This window comes from Phyllobates terribilis, unplaced genomic scaffold (assembly GCF_046119375.1).
Source record: "Phyllobates terribilis strain yellow unplaced genomic scaffold, ASM4611937v1 Scaffold_258__1_contigs__length_2716348, whole genome shotgun sequence".
Taxonomy (NCBI): domain Eukaryota; kingdom Metazoa; phylum Chordata; class Amphibia; order Anura; family Dendrobatidae; genus Phyllobates; species Phyllobates terribilis.
This window is the reverse complement of record NW_027363018.1, coordinates 1,547,024-1,562,526: the sequence shown is the minus strand read 5'-3', so window position 1 is coordinate 1,562,526 and position 15,503 is coordinate 1,547,024.

Below are 15,503 nucleotides of genomic sequence, written 5' to 3'. Positions count from 1 at the left end.
TATCATTCTAGTAATGGAGGAAGAATTATAGATTTATGCTAAAAGTAAAATAAAGATGCAAATGGTTGGTGAGAAATAAGTGACCACATTGAATATTTCTTTAGATTCAGTAGTAATGGAATTCTAATTGGACAATACTTTACAATAGTTAAGTATGCATTACAAGGGATCGTAAATGTATTTTAGGATAGGGCTTTGGATTAGTTTACATTATCTTTCCAAGTAATGAAATAATAAGAAGCAATGAAGAAAGACAATGATTGTGAAAGCCAAGGCGTCCCTTGTTTACAAGCAGCTGAGATTTCTGAATTTCACTCTAGTGGTGACGTTTGGTACTGCGTGCAGCGTATTTGAAGCCACTGGATAGAGTACAACAGAGACCTCTAGTGGTACAAATTGTAAAAGACATGTTATACGAATGACTATATTTTTAATTGCATAGTGCGCAAATGTTTAAATCAAAAACAGCAATATAAGTATATACTGTATTGATGTCCAACATGTTATAGAAAAAATGTATAACAAAACCCAAAAATAAGCATTAATAATCATATTCGTAGACAAACTGGTTAAGATTCTACTCAAAATAGCTTCTTGTGTTGGAGGCGACAATTGTGTGGAGTATCGATGTTGCCATGAGGTCGGTTGCTGCACTTGTATTATTAGACTTGCCTCTTTAGGTTGCAAGAATGAAGAAGATGCTGAATATGTCTCATTTTCTGTCATCCTCGAGTGAACGCAAGTGGGAAAGTATAGAAGATAAATCTAATGTGACATGTCCCTCCCATATTTATATGTGACGTTGCCCTTTCTCAAGCTGCACCCCACATGGGGTCTAAGAATCAGGACAAACACCTAGAAATCTGGGTGCTTGAGTGTTGTATGTATATATACAATAAAATGTCTTTAATTCAGCTTTGATGGGACCTGAGAGGTGACAGATGAACTAATCACTGGATTATTGGACTGCCATGTATATGTTGTGGATGAACTCTACCTAGAGAATCTCTAGGAAGAAAGTCCAATGTACAGGTCAGATGCCAGATAATCAGAACTTCTGGACTATCGGATGCCCGATTAAAGGGATTTTGTTGTATGTATATATTTCATCATTTGTATGTAAAGTTAATGTGCAACCAAGTGATCTCAGTGAGAGCAGTGCATGGGGTTATAAGGAATTGGTGACGTTTATATAGATGTGACCCATTTTGTATATCACGGTATAACGATGCACTGGTTTTTGCCGTCACTCGCTGTTTCCGTAATTGGCAAATACCACAAGTCAGTGCAGACGATGTGAAGAGGTGGAAGATGACATTACTGCTGAGAGAGTTACGCTAGTTTGTCATAGCATGGAATCAATGTCCCATCATTACAACATGTTATACTTACAGGAACGTCATTGTGTTACCAGTGTATGTTCCTTATTATAAGTTACCACTTCACTGTCATTTATACTCATCACCCAAAACTAAGTGTGAATTATGTTTTACATTTTTTGCTCCCCTTCTCCTATTTTGAGCAAATAAAAATACAGTCTCTTGGCTCGTACAATCGATTCCCTGCATATTTAGTGATGCTGTTTTTAACTTGGATTTTGATAATATCTCTGGTATTTATGTCTTGTCACCTGCCACTCTGTTGTAAGCTTCATAATGAAACAGAATGTTTTTATATGGATGTGCTGTCATTGTGTGATTTATTTCTTCCATGAGCCGTGATGTGTCCAAATAGAATATCCAAACTATTCAGAAAGTGGCCGGACAAGGGGATTTGGAGGATGGTTACTAATGCAAAATGTAGATGATAGATAGATTAACAAAAAAAGGAGCTGGAAAGCATAAAGAAAGGCTCCAGCACACAGACTGCAACCCACCAAGCTATGGCACATAAGTCAGCGAAAAAGAGGGTAGCACTTTATAGAAAATTACATCAAAAATGGTGTATTTATTGGCCCATGTGAACAGGTGGAAATGCTTCAGCTCAAAAGCAAGTGGATTTTCAACGTAACTAAACAAGCCTCATCGGGTCTAAGAAATCTATGTAATAATGTGAACAGCTTGTATTGTGGAGTCTGCTCCACTTCAGAGTTATCACATATATTGGGAATAACCCTTTCCCGTCTAAGGTAGTTTTCACCTTCCTGACCAGGCCAAATTTTTTAAACCAATGTGCTATTTTATGTGGTAATAATTTTTTTTTTGACACGTTGTATTTTATGTTAGTGGTAGATTTAGGTTAATATGATTGGCATTTATATTAAAGAAATAGAAATTTGATGCATATATTTTGAAAAAATCTCCATTTTTGAACTTTGAAATTTTTATGTCCCTAAAAACTTTATTTTTGTGCCATACTGCAGAATTTTTTTAAATAAATAACATTTACCATATGTCTACATTAAATACGCTCTATTTTTAACTGATATTTTTTTGTTAGGATTTTTTATAAGGGTTAAAAGTTTAGCAGTAATTTTTCTTTTTCTCAATGAGATTTCCAAACTCTCTTTTTTTAGGGGCCCTTTACACATTTGAAGTGATTTTGAGGGGCCTATGTCACGTGTACCCCTCAAGATATTCAAAACTGTATTGAGAAATTTTGTATACCCCACAGGGCTTCATGCTGTTAAATGAAAAATTACTTTTTATGCACAAAAATGTTACTTTAGCTCCCAATTTTGTCATTTCAGTAACGGAGCAGAAGAAAATAGACAATTAATTTTGGGCCAACACCCCACATGTGGCTGGAAGATACTTTTTGGATAAACGGCAGGGCTTGAAAGGCAAGGAGCAAAATTTTACATTGGAGCACAATTTTGGCTGGAATAGATTCCATATGCCATGTCACATTTGCAGAGCTCCTGAGGTGCCCAAAGAACGGAAAGCCCCTAGAAAAGGCCCCATGTTAGTTACTGCATTCCTCAAGGAATTCAACTAAGGGTATGCTGGCCATTTTAGATCCAAAGATGCTTCACAAAAGTTTATAACATTGGAACAAGAAAAATGTTTTCTATGAAAATGTTACTTTAGCCCCAAATGTCTCAGTACACTGAAATCCCATAAGAGGCTGAAACCTATTTTTGGGGCCCATAGCTGGGTTCAGAAGGAAAGGAGCGCTATTTGGCCTTTGTTAAGCTATTTTGGAAGAGATAGACTATAAACATCATGTTACATTTGCGGAGCTCCTGAAGTGCTAAAATCCAAAACCTCCCACAATTACCCAAATTATAAAAACTACACCCACTATGAATTCATTTAGGGGTGGGGTGAGCATCTTGAACCCACAGGCATTTCAGAGAATTTTATAACACTAGGCTGTGAAAAAGAAAAAAAAAGTTTTTTTCCACTAAGATGTTGAAGAAGCCACAAATTTTCATTTTTACAAGGGTAACGTTGAGTACATCAATACTCCATATGTGGTCGGAGACTACTCTTTGGGCTCAGAAGGGAAGAAGCGCTATAAAACTTTTGGCTCACAATTTTACCTGGAATAGATTGCAGATGACATGTCACATTTCAAGAGCCCATAAGGTGAGAAACCCACAAAAACTCCCATAATTGAACCCATTTTGGAAACTGTATCCCTCAAGGAATTCATTTCTGGGTGTAGTGAGCATCTTAAGCCGGGTGACAAGTCACTAAACACTTGGAGGTGAAATTGAAGGATGACATTTTTTCAACCAAAATGTTGGTTTAGCCCCAACGTTTTGCAAGGATGACAAGAAAAATTGGACCCTATAAATCATAATACAATTTTCTCCTGAAAATACAAATCTCCAGTATGTGGCCAGAATGGTTTGGGGTGCCATGTCACATCAGCAGAACGCCTGATGTACCAGAAAAGCAGAAACCCCCAAAGTGACCACATTTAAAAAAAAAACTGTACCCTTCAATGAATTTAGAGGTATAGTGCACATGTTGACACCACATGTGTTTCACTGAATTTTATTAATTTATCAGCAGGAGATTATCACAGCCTGACTAGGTCTCATGTGCAGGCCAGTCAGGTTAATCTGTGTAACCCCGCCCCTACCACTGATTGGCAGTTTTCTGAAACTGTACAGTGTACATAGGAAGCTGCCAATCAGCGGTGGGGGAGGGGTTACATCGAGCTCAGCATTTATAGCGCTGCTATATCAACAGCAGATAAAGCATGGATTATATCAAAACTGTACCAAGCAGTCCAGTCAGTGATACATTGCTTGAATCAGGCTTTCTTGCTCTATATTATGCTGCTTTCAGATTACATAGCAAAAACCTGCCGTCAGATTCCCTTTAATAGTGTATATAAGTAATAAGTTGCTTGTAAACTAAAATTTGGTTATACTTTTTTGTTGGTGCCTTAAGTTTTATTCAGTTGAGGCTTCTCTGTGTACATTTAGAAGCACATTCATTTAGACTGGCGTTACGCACATAAGTTTTAATGAAGGGGCTTGCTGGAGTACAATGTGCCTTATTCATTAAGTAGAGTATGACTCTTCATGGACTAGGTGTATCTGATAACCAGCATGCGCTGTAGCCAAACGTGTCCTCCAATTAGTGACTGGAGTACACTTCTGGAGTAAGTTACACCACTAGAGTGGCATAATGTATCATGATTTGAGTAGCCGCGCCCCGTCTATATCCTGCACATTCTATCTCATAATAGTGGAGCTGGCGTTTATGCTAAACATTGCAACTTATTAAGGAGTAGTGATGAGCGAGCACTAAAATGCTCGGGTTCTAGTTGCTCGAATCAAGCAAATTGGAATGCTCGAGTGCTCGACCCCAGCAATGAGCCTAATTTAAGTCTATGGGAAACTCGAGCATTTTTTCGGTGGCACCCCCCCACCCCGGAGGTCTGCAGGGGGCCAAAAACTGTCCATGCTCAAATGGCATGGGAACAGCATGGGGAAGACCCCTGGAAGCATCTCTGACTCCCAGGTCACTGCTGTGAACAATGTTGTCAGAGTATTACCCCACTTTTACGGATTCACAATGAAACATACAAAAACTAAACCAAAATGGATTTTCGTGGGAAAAATGTCAAGGAACATCCTTTCCAAGGTAATGACTTGTATATAAGGCAAAATAAATAACCAAAAACAAAAATGCTCCTCAATGCGCCCTTGTGAATAGCTTAACTGACACACTGCTACAAACTGTAAATGGAAGACAATATTTTACACGATCGCTACAAATGGCTGGATTTGTACCGCAGTTATATGTGATAGGTCTGATGGACGCCTACTGTTTTAAATAGCGGGCTTGTAGTTTCCTATTATTCACAGCGACCACGTGTGAATAGCTTCACTGACAAACTGCTACAAACTGTAAATGAAGGATAATATTTTCCACGTTCACTACACATTTCTGAATTTTTATCGCTGTAATATGGGATCACGTCTGATGATGGAAAAGATCTGGCTGTATTCTGCAGTGCTAACAAGCAAATGGAGAAGTAAAATGGTGTACTCTGGATTGCTTTTTTAAGCAAATGATCAGGATTAACATAAAAAAAAATAGCTCTGGCCCCTGATATCTGGGGCTATGTCTACGGATATCTGTAACAGCAGGAGCAGACAGAACGTGCAGTGGACCCTCTTGTGCTGTGTACACTGCCACAAACCCTGCCTGCCTGCCTAACTCGTGCTATCAGGATTAATATATGCAGCTGGATTAGTCCTCAGAAGAACTGTTAGTTCAGATGGATATATATATATACATACTCCTGGAGTACCACTACCTATATGTAACTATTACACCGCCAATTCTCTCCCTCACACAGCAGGACCTCTCCTTACTCTGCCTGTTTCCGGGATAGGCTTTGATGAGCATAGCGGCGCCCGGTCTTATATAGACTCGATGACGCTATTCGGCCAGCCAATCACTGTAATGCCACAACCAACATGGCTACGACATTACAGTGTGTGGCAAACAATCCCTGCATGGTCATTGGCTCTCTAAAGAGAGCCAAACATGCATGGCGGGGAACAGAGCTCCCGCCCGAGCAACCCCGAAAATACTCGCCGAGCATGTCGAGCAGGGTGATGCTCAGGCGAGTACCGAGCAGTGGTGAGCACGCTCGCTCATCACTGTTAAGGAGTTTTACACAATTTCAACATAAACCCCTTAATGAATCAAGCCCTTAGTCTATATAAGGGTTGTCCACTACTAGGACTAACCCTTCTCAATTACTGTTTCCACAAAGTAAAGTAATAGCAGCTATACTCACCTCCGGTGGTGGCGCCATTCCAGCTGGATCACTGAGGGGCTCCTGCAGGAACTGAGCAGTCAATGTCTTTGATCCTAGCTGTTATCTTTAATTTACCTCTTTGATGCCGCAACCTATAGTAACAGTGGCATCTAGGTTGTTAAATAAAGTTAGGGGGCTTTCTTAGTCAATAAACCTACACAATGGCCCCCACAGCTGCAATGTTAAATCATGCCTCGCAGCATCGCGCAATGAAGCAACCAGGTTCACGTTCTGTATAGGGACTAAAATAAAAAAAGTAAAACAATAAAATAAAATGTTTATAAAAAAAATAACATACATCCCTGTTCTTTGATGTGGACTTGGGAACTGAGCTGGCAGATGACGGCTGTGTTATTCAGCTATCATCTGCTTCTAACAGTAGTGAATGGAGGGAAGCTCCACCTGCGGCTGCTACACCCCCCCAGCATCTTAGTGCACGCTGCCTTAGATCTTATCTTTATGGCACAAGGTAATGGAAATCTTTGACAATGACGATATCTTTTATAATGTAACCTCTGAATCTATTGTCTATTATTACCTTTTCTTGTTACATGTTATACCTACTATTGTCACTGACTTACCTTATAAGGTTATTACCTTGAAAGCCACATGTTATACCTACCTTTGCTATCAATGCTCCTTATGTGAAGGTACCTTTTGATACGATCTATGCTTGGTTTTTTACCATTATATTACCTGGCCGGCAGCTTACACTCACATTTGTGATACAATCTATGCTGGTTTAGGGATGTTAGTCTCCTTGCAGGATCTTTACCATCTCATCCTGCCTCTGTAGCTGTCCTCTCCTATCCCCAACCCCTCCCCTCCTTTCCTTATTTATTGTCTTTGTATAACTTTAAATATCATTCAATAAAATTTATATTTTATGATACAAAATCGCTTTTATGTCATTTTGGGTCTACCAACAGGCGGATTGAGATACAAATTGTTATGATCTGCTACAGAGACTAAGGAAAGACAGGAGATCTGTCCCTACAATAGAACTAAACTAGATCCCTACGATGTAACGGGGAACCTGATCCTGCGATCAGACCCGCTAAAGTCCTCGGCTAGTCTGTACGAAGACCTATAGATGTGAGGGAGGTATCCCTACAAGAACTAGGGACTGGGATAAGTTGGACACCTCCTAGCAGAAATAGTAGCAGTCAAAGACAAACACACAACAAAAAGCATAGAGGTCAGAAGACCTAGCAAAACTAACAGAGAACGGCAACAGAGCACCAAGCTAGCTCAAGAGTAGTAAATACAATGAAGTCCAGCAAGGCAAGGAGGGCGGAGCCGGATTAAATAGGCAAAAATTGTCATGTGACCAGCAAACTCAAAAAAACCTAACAGGAGAGTTCTAACAGTACCCCCTCTTCTAAGAGGATCCTCCGGATCCCCTAGGCCCAGGCTTACCAGGAAACCTCCTGTGAAACGCTCTGACAAGTCTGGAAGCAGAAACATCATCCGCCCTCACCCATGAGTTATCCTCAGGTCCTAAACCCTTCCAAGCGACGAGATACTGCAAACTCCCTCTATACTGTCTAGAATTTAGGATGCGGGAAATTTCATATTCCCCGTCCTCCACCACCGGAGAAACAGTGGCAGAGGCGTCACCATCCGACACATCAGCTTTTTTCAATAGAGAAACATGAAACACCGGGTTAATCTTCCAGGACGTAGGAACCTCCAACCTAACAGCAGATTGGTTAACTATCTGAAGCACCTTAAAGGGCCCTACGAACTTGGGACCCAATTTTTTAGAAGGAATCCTCAATCGCAGATTCTTAGAGGACAACCAAACCATGTCACCAACAGCAAACAAAACCTCTTGCCGTTTCCTATCAAAGTACCTCTTAGATTTTTTGTTAGCCTCCTGAAGATTACCACGCACATCCGTCCAAACTCTCTCCAAATCACCGGAAAAGCTCTCCTCCTCAGGCACAGCCGAAACCAATTTGGAGAATGACCCAAAAGACGGATGTCTCCCAGAACAACAAAAAAAAGGCGAACACCCAGCAGAAGAGGATGTATGGTTGTTAAGAGCAAATTCAGCAAGTGGCAGAAACTCAGACCACCCCTCTTGATTGTCTGCCACAAAACAACGCAAGAACTGCTCAACATCCTGGTTCTTCCTTTCAGTCTGGCCATTAGACTCAGGATGATATCCGGATGAAAACGACAAATGAACTCCCAACCTGTCACAAAAGGCACGCCAAAAACGAGCCACGAACTGAGGTCCCCTATCAGAAACAATGTCAGTAGGAACACCATGTAGTCTGACAATTTCCTTGACAAAGGCCTTAGCGAGTGTCTTAGCGCAGGGCAGTTTGATGAAGGGAACCAAGTGACACATCTTGCTAAAACGGTCCACGACCACCCAGATGACCGTGAAACCTTCAGAGGGGGGAAGGTCAGTAATAAAGTCCATAGCCAGATGTGTCCAAGGTGCACTAGGAACCTCCAGAGGGCAAAGCAACCCCGCAGCAGGAGCATGCGAAGACTTGGATCTTGCACACACAGTACATTGGCGCACCCACTTAATGACTTCCTTCTGCCATCCAGGCCACCAAAAACTGCGACCCACAAGTCTCTTGGTCTCAGAAATTCCTGGATGACCTGCCAACCGAGACTCATGACACTCAACAAACAAATCTCTCCTAAAGGTCCTAGGCACAAACAAGCTCCCATGGGGAGTGTTAGATAGGGCATTCTCCTGATCTTTAAGAATCTCATCCTCCAAAACGGAGTCCAAAGCAGCAATCACAACACCTTCTTGTAAAATGGTCTCCTCTTCCTCCTCAACACCGACCATGGGAGAAAAGCTGCGAGACAAAGCATCCGCTTTAACATTCTTGGTACCCGGGATGTAAGTAACGGAAAAATTAAACCACGAGAAAAAAAGTGCCCACCTAGCCTGACGGGCATTCAAGCGCTTGGCAGCATCAAGATAGATCAGATTTTTATGATCAGTGAAAACCTGAATGGGAAATTCAGCACCTTCCAAGAGGTGACGCCAGTGTTCAAATGCGAGTTTAATCGCCAGCAATTCCCGATTACCAATATCGTAATTAAGATCAGCCTCAGAAAATTTCTGCAGGAACTGAGCAGTCAATGTCTTTGATCCTAGCTGTTATCTTTAATTTACCTCTTTGATGCCGCAACCTATAGTAACAGTGGCATCTAGGTTGTTAAATAAAGTTAGGGGGCTTTCTTAGTCAATAAACCTACACAATGGCCCCCACAGCTGCAATGTTAAATCATGCCTCGCAGCATCGCGCAATGAAGCAACCAGGTTCACGTTCTGTATAGGGACTAAAATAAAAAAAGTAAAACAATAAAATAAAATGTTTATAAAAAAAATAACATACATCCCTGTTCTTTGATGTGGACTTGGGAACTGAGCTGGCAGATGACGGCTGTGTTATTCAGCTATCATCTGCTTCTAACAGTAGTGAATGGAGGGAAGCTCCACCTGCGGCTGCTACACCCCCCCAGCATCTTAGTGCACGCTGCCTTAGATCTTATCTTTATGGCACAAGGTAATGGAAATCTTTGACAATGACGATATCTTTTATAATGTAACCTCTGAATCTATTGTCTATTATTACCTTTTCTTGTTACATGTTATACCTACTATTGTCACTGACTTACCTTATAAGGTTATTACCTTGAAAGCCACATGTTATACTTACCTTTGCTATCAATGCTCCTTATGTGAAGGTACCTTTTGATACGATCTATGCTTGGTTTTTTACCATTATATTACCTGGCCGGCAGCTTACACTCACATTTGTGATACAATCTATGCTGGTTTAGGGATGTTAGTCTCCTTGCAGGATCTTTACCATCTCATCCTGCCTCTGTAGCTGTCCTCTCCTATCCCCAACCCCTCCCCTCCTTTCCTTATTTATTGTCTTTGTATAACTTTAAATATCATTCAATAAAATTTATATTTTATGATACAAAATCGCTTTTATGTCATTTTGGGTCTACCAACAGGCGGATTGAGATACAAATTGTTATGATCTGCTACAGAGACTAAGGAAAGACAGGAGATCTGTCCCTACAATAGAACTAAACTAGATCCCTACGATGTAACGGGGAACCTGATCCTGCGATCAGACCCGCTAAAGTCCTCGGCTAGTCTGTACGAAGACCTATAGATGTGAGGGAGGTATCCCTACAAGAACTAGGGACTGGGATAAGTTGGACACCTCCTAGCAGAAATAGTAGCAGTCAAAGACAAACACACAACAAAAAGCATAGAGGTCAGAAGACCTAGCAAAACTAACAGAGAACGGCAACAGAGCACCAAGCTAGCTCAAGAGTAGTAAATACAATGAAGTCCAGCAAGGCAAGGAGGGCGGAGCCGGATTAAATAGGCAAAAATTGTCATGTGACCAGCAAACTCAAAAAAACCTAACAGGAGAGTTCTAACAGTACCCCCTCTTCTAAGAGGATCCTCCGGATCCCCTAGGCCCAGGCTTACCAGGAAACCTCCTGTGAAACGCTCTGACAAGTCTGGAAGCAGAAACATCATCCGCCCTCACCCATGAGTTATCCTCAGGTCCTAAACCTTTCCAAGCGACGAGATACTGCAAACTCCCTCTATACTGTCTAGAATTTAGGATGCGGGAAATTTCATATTCCCCGTCCTCCACCACCGGAGAAACAGTGGCAGAGGCGTCACCATCCGACACATCAGCTTTTTTCAATAGAGAAACATGAAACACCGGGTTAATCTTCCAGGACGTAGGAACCTCCAACCTAACAGCAGATTGGTTAACTATCTGAAGCACCTTAAAGGGCCCTACGAACTTGGGACCCAATTTTTTAGAAGGAATCCTCAATCGCAGATTCTTAGAGGACAACCAAACCATGTCACCAACAGCAAACAAAACCTCTTGCCGTTTCCTATCAAAGTACCTCTTAGATTTTTTGTTAGCCTCCTGAAGATTACCACGCACATCCGTCCAAACTCTCTCCAAATCACCGGAAAAGCTCTCCTCCTCAGGCACAGCCGAAACCAATTTGGAGAATGACCCAAAAGACGGATGTCTCCCAGAACAACAAAAAAAAGGCGAACACCCAGCAGAAGAGGATGTATGGTTGTTAAGAGCAAATTCAGCAAGTGGCAGAAACTCAGACCACCCCTCTTGATTGTCTGCCACAAAACAACGCAAGAACTGCTCAACATCCTGGTTCTTCCTTTCAGTCTGGCCATTAGACTCAGGATGATATCCGGATGAAAACGACAAATGAACTCCCAACCTGTCACAAAAGGCACGCCAAAAACGAGCCACGAACTGAGGTCCCCTATCAGAAACAATGTCAGTAGGAACACCATGTAGTCTGACAATTTCCTTGACAAAGGCCTTAGCGAGTGTCTTAGCGCAGGGCAGTTTGATGAAGGGAACCAAGTGACACATCTTGCTAAAATGGTCCACGACCACCCAGATGACCGTGAAACCTTCAGAGGGGGGAAGGTCAGTAATAAAGTCCATAGCCAGATGTGTCCAAGGTGCACTAGGAACCTCCAGAGGGCAAAGCAACCCCGCAGCAGGAGCATGCGAAGACTTGGATCTTGCACACACAGTACATTGGCGCACCCACTTAATGACTTCCTTCTGCCATCCAGGCCACCAAAAACTGCGACCCACAAGTCTCTTGGTCTCAGAAATTCCTGGATGACCTGCCAACCGAGACTCATGACACTCAACAAACAAATCTCTCCTAAAGGTCCTAGGCACAAACAAGCTCCCATGGGGAGTGTTAGATAGGGCATTCTCCTGATCTTTAAGAATCTCATCCTCCAAAACGGAGTCCAAAGCAGCAATCACAACACCTTCTTGTAAAATGGTCTCCTCTTCCTCCTCAACACCGACCATGGGAGAAAAGCTGCGAGACAAAGCATCCGCTTTAACATTCTTGGTACCCGGGATGTAAGTAACGGAAAAATTAAACCACGAGAAAAAAAGTGCCCACCTAGCCTGACGGGCATTCAAGCGCTTGGCAGCATCAAGATAGATCAGATTTTTATGATCAGTGAAAACCTGAATGGGAAATTCAGCACCTTCCAAGAGGTGACGCCAGTGTTCAAATGCGAGTTTAATCGCCAGCAATTCCCGATTACCAATATCGTAATTAAGATCAGCCTCAGAAAATTTCTTTGAAAAAAAGGCACAGGGATGTACTCCATCCTTGTTTTCCTGAGACAACACCGCACCGACCCCCACCGAAGAAGCATCAACCTCAACCAAAAACGGCTTAGTCACATCAGGCTGCATAAGGATGGGAGCAGAGGTGAACCTCTCCTTTAGAAACACAAAAGCTTCAATGGCCTCAGAAGTCCACTGAACCGCATTAGCACCTTTCCTGGTGAGATCGGTCAGTGGTTTGACAATAATAGAAAAATTTTTTATGAATTTTCTGTAATAATTGGCGAAACCCAAAAACCTCTGTATCGATTTCAAACCAATAGGCCTAGGCCATTCCTGCACAGCTTGAACTTTAACCGGGTCCATCTCAAAACCTTCACTGGAGATAATGTAGCCCAAAAAACTAATTCTCTGTACAGCGAACTCACATTTCTCCTGCTTAGCAAAAAGCGAATTGTCCATTAATAACTGTAATACCTCACGTACGCTCCGCCAATGAGACTCCAGATCAGGCGAATAAATCAGAATGTCATCCAAATACACAACCACATTTTTGCCGATTAAAGGTCTAAGGATGTCATTAATAAGATTCTGAAAAAATGCTGGAGCATTGGTAAGACCAAAAGGCATAACCAGGTTCTCAAAATGACCCACAGGAGTGTTAAAAGCAGTCTTCCATTCATCACCCTCCTTCATGCACAACAAATTGTATGCCCCCCGGAGATCAATTTTAGAGAACCACTTGGCCCCCACTAACTGGTTAAATAAATCAGGAATCAATGGCAGTGGGTAAGGATTGCGTACAGTAATTTTATTAATCTCACGAAAGTCCAGACTAGGACGTAAACCGCCATCTTTCTTTTTTACAAAATAAAATCCAACAGCCACAGGAGACTTGGAAGGCCTAATGTGACCGGCGGCCAAGCTTGTCTGTATGTATTCCTCCAAAGCCTTTCTCTCAGGAATAGTCAGATTAAATAAACGACTTTTAGGAAGAGTCGCTCCAGGGACAAATTCAATGGTACAATCATAGTCTCTATGGGGAGGCAAAATTTGCGACTCCTCCTCAGAAAAAACTCTCCAAAAATCCTGAATAGGTACAGGTAATTCCCCTTTTTCCACAGCAGCAATGCGCCCATTACAACACTTGTCATAACACTTAGGGCTCCAGGACTTAATTTCATTGGTAGACCAATCCAATACAGGATTGTGCAATTTTAACCAGGGTAACCCCAATATTACTGGAGAAGGCAAATTATCCAATACCACCAAATCCAAATTCTCTTGATGAATACCATTAATAGTGAGGGGAAATTCACAGACCTTGTGAGTAACACTCTTCAAGGGAGAGCCATCAACAGAAACCACAGAAATAGGGGATGACAAAGTTTTAGGTTCTAATCTAAGTTTTTCCAAGAATCCCCCATCAATCACATTCAGAGTAGAACCACAATCCAAAAATACCCGAAATTCAATGAATTCATCCTGAGCAGCAGTAGTGGCAGATAGGAATACTCCCTTAGAATTTAAACAGGCAATACGGGCATGACTGACCATTTTTTTTTCTTTCTTCATACGAAGCACACAGCTCTTAATAAAATGACCAAGATTTCCGCAATAGAAGCACAAGCCTTCAGAAAGCCTGCGGTCTTTTTCCTGAGAGCGGGGTGCCATCGCCCCAATCTCCATCGGCTCTCCATTGTCAGCACAGACCCTCTCAAGACTCGGAGTTGACATAGCAGAGGATTTGCTTTCATTAATCCTTGCACGAAGTCTCCTGTCCACCCGTATAGCTAATTGCATTGCCTCCTGCAAGTTTCCAGGTGTGGGATAAGCAATCAGTAAATCCTTAACCCTTTCACCTAGCCCTGCAAGAAACAAGCTTTTCAAAGCTGAATCGTTCCACCCCACCTGGGCAGACCACCGACGGAAGTGAGAACAATATTTTTCCACATTACCCGATCCCTGCCTCAAACGTCTTAATTCAGACTCAGCAGATGAGACACGATCAGGATCATCGTACAACAAACACAAAGCAGAAAAAAAACTATCCACTGATCTAAAGCACGGATCACTAGGTTGGAGAGAGAAGGCCCATCCCTGAGGATCTTTGCGCAAAAGTGACATTATGAACCCTATGCGCTGTGACTCATCACCAGAGGATCCGGGTCTCAAACGAAAATACAATAAACAAGCATTTTTAAAAGAAAAAAAATCTTGTTGGTCGCCAAAAAATAAATCAGGCAGACGTACCTTTGGTTCAACAAAATGTGCTCCAGGACAGCTACTCACGTGTTGTTGGAGCTTGACCACCTCCAGAGAGAGTCCCTGCAAGCGTTGAGCCAAATCTTGAACCGAGACCATGATGGAAAACTGGAGGTCTTTCCTTAGAGAAAATTTTTTTTTTTTTTTTTCTTTTAGGGCTGGACTTACTGTTATGATCTGCTACAGAGACTAAGGAAAGACAGGAGATCTGTCCCTACAATAGAACTAAACTAGATCCCTACGATGTAACGGGGAACCTGATCCTGCGATCAGACCCGCTAAAGTCCTCGGCTAGTCTGTACGAAGACCTATAGGTGTGAGGGAGGTATCCCTACAAGAACTAGGGACTGGGATAAGTTGGACGCCTCCTAGCAGAAATAGTAGCAGTCAAAGACAAACACACAACAAAAAGCATAGAGGTCAGAAGACCTAGCAAAACTAACAGAGAACGGCAACAGAGCACCAAGCTAGCTCAAGAGTAGTAAATACAATGAAGTCCAGCAAGGCAAGGAGGGCGGAGCCGGATTAAATAGGCAAAAATGGTCATGTGGCCAGCAAACTCAAAAAAACCTAACAGGAGAGTTCTAACACAAATAGAGGAGATTCTACCCCTATATTTAACCTCTTCTTCCCAAAATAGTTTACACGTAGGGTTGCCATGACAGCCTTGGGTCTGCTGAACACGCCAGTGCTTGTCATGACAGTACTCCTTTGAACACCAGCCTATGGAGAGTAGGAGACTGTGATTTTTGATATATAAAGAAGCAGGGCTGTCATCAGGAATTTCAGCACCCCATTCTGGCAAAATTTTCGAGCCCCCTTGAAACTCCACCCCAGCTA